General features: G+C 38.1%; 1 pseudogene; it reads left to right on the forward strand.

Annotated features, from left to right (window-relative positions):
• Positions 1-1412: 1412 nt before the first annotated feature.
• LOC131830196 (ATP synthase subunit alpha, mitochondrial-like) lies at positions 1413-4137 on the forward strand (annotated as a pseudogene).
• The last annotated feature ends 3803 nt before the right edge of the window (positions 4138-7940 follow it).

Genomic DNA, 7940 nt, shown 5'->3' on the forward strand with positions numbered 1-7940 from the left:
AGATTGATGTTATTTCTTTGTTAATTTAGAAGTTGCTAGTGAAGGGGGTGGGCTTGAGATTTCTTTTGGGGAGGGTCTGTATATATGGGTTCATTTTTTTTAACAGGTGTAGAGCTATTTAGATTTTATTTATTTTACTTATTTATTTTTTTAATTAATTAATTTTTTAAAAGATTTTATTTTTGAGAATCTCTGCTCAGTGTGGGGCTTGAATTTAGAACCTACATGTTCTACCAACTGAGCCAACCAGGTGTTCCTATTTTGATTTTATTTTTGTGTACATTTTGGTAAGTTGGTCTTTCCCTAAATTTTTCTTGTTCATTTAAATTTTCAAGTTTATTGGCATTCAAGTTTATTGGCATTAATATCTTACTGTTTTTTTAATATCTATAGTATGAATTGCAATGATGTTGCCCTTTATTTTTATTTGTTTTTGCTTTGCTCTTTTTTATGCTTTGTTCTTTGATTATTTCTTAGTTAAAAGGTAGGATTTTATACACATTGTGACGTGATTTATGCATTTAAAAAATATATTCTGGGGCGCCTGGGTGGCTCAGTGGGTTAAGCCGCTGCCTTCGGCTCAGGTCATGATCTCAGGGTCCTGGGATCGGGTCCCGCATCAGGCTCTCTGCTCAGTGGGGAGCCTGCTTCCTCCTCTCTCTCTGCCTGCCTCTCTGCCTACTTGTGATCTCTCTCTGTCAAATAAATAAATAAAATCTTAAAAAAAAAAATAAAAAAAAATAAAAAATATATTCTGGAGATGATTTTACAGCAGTATTCAAGAGATTTTCCTTTTTTTTTTTTTTTTTTTTTACTGCTGCATAGGACTTCATAGTATGGCTGTTCACGCAACTAGTCCCCTATAGATAGACATTTGGTTCGTTTCCAATCTTTTTGCTGTAAAAATAGTGCTGAAGGGAATATCTTTATACATATGTATTAAAAATTTGTTGTCGTTCATTATGAGCTCATTCCCGTGTGTAATTTAAAAAGCAAAACAAACAAACAATTCACAAAACCAAGCTCATAAATATAGAGAACAGACTAGTACTTACAAGAGGCAGGGTTTAGGGGGTGGGTAAAATGGACAAAGGAAATAAAAAAGTACAGACTTACAGTAATAAGATAAATACGTCACGGCAATGTAATTTGCAGCATGGTGACTATAGTTAATAATACTATATTGCATATATGAAAGTTGCTAAGAGACTAAATCACATCACAAGAAAAAAATTCTGGAACTATGAATGGTGATGGTTGTTAACTAAACATTGTGGTGATCATTTCACAATGCATACTAATATGGAATCATGTTGTATACCTAAAACTAGTATAATGTTGTATGTCAATTATACCAATAAAAAAAAATAAAAAAGTTTTACTGGTGTTATTTTTGGGGTAGATTCTTAGAAATGGGATTTCCTAAAAATGGAGGAGAGGTAATAGCTATAGATCAAAAGAAATTTAAGAGATGAGGGTGCCTGGGTGGCTCAGTGGGTTAAAGCCTCTTCCTTTGGCTCAAGTCATGATCCCACAGTCCTGGGATCAAGCCCCACATCAGGCTCTTTGCTCAGCCAGGAGCCTGTTTCCCTCTCTCTCTGCCTGCCTCTCTGCCTACTTGTGATCTCTGTCTGTCAAATAAATAAATAAAATATTTTAAAAATAAAAAAAAATAAATTTAAGAGATATAACAGAAACTATAGATGATTTTGATTGAATCCTGCTATGAAAAAATGAGCTATTTATAACATTTTGAGAACATGGGTAAATTTAAATATAGAATGGGCATAAGATAAAATTAGGGAATTATTTTTGTGTTGTGATAGTACCATTGTGTCTAGATAGGAGAATGCCATTTTTTTTTTAGACGTGTAAAGTATTTTGGCATAACATGTCATTGTGTGTGACACTTACTTTGAAACAGCTCAATCATCATAATAAAAAATATAGATAGCTAAAGCAATAAAGTTAATATGACAAAATGTAAATATTAACAGTGGTTGACTCAAAGGAGTTCATTGTACCATTTTTCCTACCTTTTATATGTTTTAAATTTCTTGATTAAAAAGTTAAAAATTAGAAAAATCATAGGGGCTCCTGGGTGAGCCAGTTCGTTGAGCATCTGACTCTTGATTTTGGCTCAGGTCAGGATCTCATGGGTCATGAGATCAAGCCCTGCATCTGGCTCTGCACTTGGCAGGGAGTCTGCTTGAAGATTCTCTCCCTCTATCTCTCCCCCAAATCACGCATGTGCACACATTTCTCAAATAAAATAAATCTTTAAAGAATATATATAGGGGTGCCTGGGTGGCTCAGTGGGTTAAAGCCTCTGCCGTCGGCTCAAGTCATGATCCCAGGGTCCTGGGATCGAGCCCTGCATCGGGCTCTCTGCTTCATGGGAGCCTGCTTCCTCCTCTCTCTCTGCCTGACTCTCTTGACTACTTGTGATCTCTGTCAAATAAATAAATAAAATATTAAAAAAAAAGAATATATATAAAATTGTCTTGTCTTTCGAATGAATTATTGTTTTTATTCTTATGTTGTGACTTTCCTTATCCATAATAAGAATTTTTTCTCAAAACTGTATTTTGTCTAATACTAATATAATTATCTCATTATACTAGTATACTATCTCAGAATACTAGTGTAATTTCTTTAAGTTAATATTTGTTTGGGAGTTGGTTCAGAGGCTGCAGCTAGAGAGGAACGACCTGGGGAGAGCTCTAAAGATGCTATCTGGGGATGCCTGGCTGGCTCAGTAGGAAGAACATGTGACTCTTAATCTTGGGGAAGTGAGTTTGAGCCCCACTAGAAAAATACCAAATTAGCTTTAAGAAAAAAAAATGTTGTCTATGCACATGGCCTTTGGCTGTGGCTTTCATCTTCTCTCAGAAGGCTGGTGTGGTCTCCAGAAATGCTTGGCAATCATCCTTAATTGTCACAAGGAACCTCCCTGTCTCTAGCATCTGTCCTCAGAAGACTGGTACCGCTGGGGTGTCCTCTGTTTTTGAAGAGTGTATTCTTGGAGTTAATACCTCTAGTGACCTTGAAGAGACTGAATGTCTCTTAAGTATTGGTGATGGTATTGTTCAAATACATGGGCTGAGAAATGTCCAAGCAGAAGAAAGGGTAGAGTTTTCTTCCAAGCTTGAAGTGTATGTGTCTGAACTTGGAACTTGATAATGTTGGTGGTGGTGTGTTCGGAAATGAAAACTAATTAAGGAAGGAGATACTCTGAAGAGGACAGGAGCCACTGTGGATGTTTTCGTTGGTGAGAAGCTGTTGGCTCATGTAGAAGGTGCCATTGGTAATTGGTTCCAAGAGCCATAGACAAGTTGGCCTAAAAGCACCTGGGATTATTCCTCCAATCTGCAGGAACCAGTTCAGGCTGGCATTAAGGCTGTGGATAGCTTGGAGCCAATTGATCCTGGTCAACCTGAGCTGTTTAATGTTGGCCAATGGACTTGCAAAACATCAAAGATTGACATAATCATTAACCAGAAATGTTTCATGATGGATCTGATGAAAAGAAGAAGCTGTACTGTATCTACATTGCTATTGGTCCAAAGAGATCCACTGTTCCACTGTTGGTAAAGAGACTTACAGATACTATGAAGGGCACCATTGTGGTTTCAGCTGCTGCTACCGATTCTGCCCCACATCAGTACCTGACTCCTTATTCTGGCTCTTTAGGAAAATATTTTAAGGATAATGGCAAACATGAGTTATCCAAACGGTCTGTTGCTTATTGTCACATCTCTGCTGCCCATGAAGATTATCCTGGTGATGTGTTCTACCTACACTCCCATCTTTTGGAGAGAGCAGCCCAAATGAACGATTCTTTTGGTAGCGGCTCTTGACTGCTTTACCACTCATGGAAACACAGCTGGTGGTGTGTTTGCTTATGAGCCAATGAATGTCATTTCCATCCCTGATGGACAGATCATCTTGGAAACAGAAATGTTCTACAAAATTATCTGCCTTACCATCAATATTGGTTTGTCTGTGTCCTTTGTCAGATCTGCTGCCCAAACCAGGGCCATGAAATAGGTGTCAGGTACCATGAAGCTGGAATTGGCTCTTAATTGTGAAGTTGCTGCCTTTGCCTGATTCAGTTCTGAACTCCACAATTCTTGAGTCATGATGTCCATCTGAATGTCTGAAGCATTCAGACATACTGCTGTGGCTACTGAGGAACAAGGGGCTCTTATCTTTCCTGATGTAAGGAATAGCTTGATAAACTGGAGCTGTTTCTATTTAATTATTTCTTGGCTGGAGTATTTAAAACCAAATTTTATTTTATTTATTTATTTATTTATTCTTAAAAGATTTTATGTATTTATTTGACAGAGAGAAATCACAAGTAGATGGAGAGGCAGGCAGAGAGAGAGAGGGAAACAGGCTCCCTGCTGAGCAGAGAGCCCAATGCGGGGCTCGATCCCAGGACCCTGTCTTCATGACCTGAGCCGAAGGCAGTGGCTTAACCCACTGAGCCACCCAGGCGCCCCTTACAACCAAATTTTAGAAGGCATGATACTTTATCCTGATTACTTCATGATGCTTTAAAAGACAAAAAAAAAAAAAAAAAAGTTTTTAAGTGTAACCACAAAGCCATTTTTATATCTATCAAAATGAAGTGTGCATTTCTTTTCTTTTTTTTTTTTTTTAAAGATTTTATTTATTTGACTGACAGAGATCACAAGTAGCCAGAGAGTCAGGCAGAGAGAGAGAGGAAGGGAAACAGGCTCTCTGCTGAGCAGAGTATCATGTGGGCCTAGATCCCAGAAGCCTGAGATCATGACCTGAGCCGAAGGAAGAGGCTATAACCCACTGAGCCACCCAGGTGCCCCAAAGTATGCATTTCTTAAGTTATAGTAAAAACAACTCAAATTTCCCTATCATCTCAAGAAATGTCTTTTTACAATTATTATTTTTTCAAGCCAGAATCCACACAAGGTCCACATTTGGTTCTTACAGTTTCATTTGCAGAAGTGCTCCATTTCCCCCCTCCCTAATTTGATTTACTTCTTGAAGAAACTGGGTCAGCAGTCTTGTAGAATGTTTCAATTGTATCCTTACGGTGTTTAATTTGCCTTTTCATCCTCTGTATTTTCTGAAGTCTAGAAGTTAGATCTAAAAACTTGATTAAATTGTATTCTAGATTCTTGACAAGGACATGCTATAGGTGATGTTACAGACTCTATATTATTTCATCACCTCAAGGGCCACATAGGGTCAGATGGCTTCACTTCTAGGAATGCTTAAGTTGTTTATGTGATGACAGCCTCATTCCTTCACTGTAAAGTTTTCCAACAATCTTTCACTTAATGATTTTGGTATCTATTGATGAACACTGCTGATTCATTTGAAAATAAATAGGGGTTGCAAGATGGTGATTTTCTAATGCAGTCATTCCTCCTTCATTTCTTAGCTAGAATTCTGTATAGAAGAACTTTTTTACATTCATGAGGGTTATTTGCTTATCCTGAAATACTGTTCATACCAGAAAGGCAGGCTATGTATGTATGTATGTATGGATGGATGGATGGTTGGATGGGGTGCCTGGGTGGCTCAGTGGGTTAAGCTTCTGCCTTTGGCTCAGGTCATGATCCCAGGGTCCTGGGATCAAGCCCCACTCTGGGCTCTCTGCTCAGTGGGGAGCCTGATTCTCCCTCTATCTGCCTGCTTCTCTGCCTACTTCTGCCTACTTGTGATTTCTCTCTCTGTCAAATAAATAAAAAATAAAATAAAATAAATATATATGTATATTTTAGGTTTTATTTATTTATTTGACAGAGAGAAGATCACAAGTAGGCAGAGAGGCAGGCAGAGAGGCAGACAGAAAGGGGGAAGCAAGCTCCTCGTGGAGGAGAGAGCCCGAAGCGGGGCTGGATCCTAGGACCCTGACATCATGGCCCAAGTTGAAGGGCAGAAGCTTAACCCACTGAGCCACCCAGGTGTCCCAAGATCTTTAATTATTTCCTTTTAATTATCCAATTTTACAGTAATGTATTGGTTACTTAGCAACCTCCCTGATGTCCATAGAATCTTTCTCTTTTTCCTTTTTTGAATAGTAGTCTGAACCCATTCAATGTGTTTCTGTCAGTTGAAATTGTTGACACTCAAATGGTTCTATTTTGGGTACAAGTGGGAAACTTTTGAGTATTCTGTATTTGTTTGATATGAAAATATTAGCTTTTGGTAGACTTTGTTTTCTGGTACAATAAGACATCCCAAGCTCAGCTGGTATATTTCTTGGAATTGACTGGAAAATCCCAAGGCCTTTTAGTGTGAAATGGTGTTTTGAGACCACAATATGGGATTCTTGTTGCTACTGAGTTATTGTTGCTTCTTGGCCTTTTCAGTAGACAGACCTAGAAGACAAGTAACTATAAAAAAATTTTAAAGTATGAGTTTATACTGATATTTATAACTAATTTAAAATTATAAAAATTTTTAAAAAGATTTTATTTATTTATGGAGAGTGAGCATGAGGGAGAGGGAGAGAGAATTTGAGGCAGACTCTGCACTGAGCGCAGAGTCCAATGTGGGACCAAAACCAAGAGCTGTGTGTTTAATCAACTGAGCCACACAGGCTCCCCATTTTTTTTTTTTAAGGTTTATTTGTTTATTTGAGATAGAGAGAGCGTGCAGGGAGCAGGGGCAGAGGAAGAGGGAGAGAAAGAATCTCAAGCAGACTCCCAGCTGAGCAGGGAGCTGTGGTGAGGCTTGATCCTAGGATCCTGAGATCATGACTTGAGCCAAAATCAAGAGCTCGGCTCTCAACTTACTACACAAACCAGGTGCCCCCCACCCACGGTTTTTTGTTTGTTTGTTTGTTTGTTTAAACCTTTCTTTTTCTTTTATTTTTCTTTTTAAAGATTTTATTTATTTATTTGACAGAGAGAGAGGAAGAAGCAGGCTCCCCGCCGAGGAGAGAGCCCGATGTGGGGCTCGATCCCAGAACCCTAAGATCATGACCTGAGCTGAAGGCACAAGCTCAACTCACTGAGCCACCCAGGCACCCTTTTTTAAACCTTTCAATGATGAACAGCTTTAACATAAGTTTTTTAGTAGTAGTATATTAAAAAACATGTATATGTTGGTTTCCAAATAATACAATTGTTGCTATTAACAATAAAACTACTAAATGAAACTAGATAATTTAAGGTTGTTTGCCTTTCTAATTTTTTTTTTCCCTAAGATTATATCCCACTCAGAACTGTATAGTCAAAATGTTTTGTTCAAAGGTCAGTTGGTGGGATGACTGGGTGGCTTAGTTGGTTGAGCCGCTGCCTCCGACTCGGGGCATGATCCCAGAGTCCTGGGATCGAGTCCCGCATAGACCTCCTTGCTCTGCGGAGAGACTGCTCTCTCTCTTTCTCTCTCTGACAACTAAATAAATAAAATCTTTAAAAACAAACAAACAAACAAACAAACAAAAGGTCAGCTGGAATAATTCTTGGTGTGATTTTTATCACCAAACCATTCACTAGTAGGTTCATTTGCTTTAGTATGTTTTCAAATTGTCTGTATTGGTTTTTATTTCCTTTTTCAGTTTAGTTTGGGTCTTGCTTCCTATCTACTCCTTGAAATACTTCTTTTATTTGTCTTCTGGGACAATACTTTTTCTTGGGTTTTATTTATTTATTTTTCTTGCTCGTTTGGAGCTTCTATTCAGTTTCCTTTCCTGGTTCCTCCTCTTCCCACTTTTAAATCCTGGCATGCACTAGGATGTCTCTGCTATGTGTATTCACTTCCTGCTGAACACATCTTGTCCCATAGTTTTTAACATCATTTGTTTTCTGATCACTCTCAAATTTATATCTCCTGCCTGGACTTCTCTGAATTGCAGATCTAGATCTCCAACTTTTCATTAACCGTCTGTACTTGGATGTCTAATAGGTAGTTTAAATGTCACATGTCCAAAAATGAACTCT

The sequence above is a fragment of the Mustela lutreola genome, chromosome 4 (assembly GCF_030435805.1).
Source record: "Mustela lutreola isolate mMusLut2 chromosome 4, mMusLut2.pri, whole genome shotgun sequence".
NCBI classification, from domain to species: domain Eukaryota; kingdom Metazoa; phylum Chordata; class Mammalia; order Carnivora; family Mustelidae; genus Mustela; species Mustela lutreola.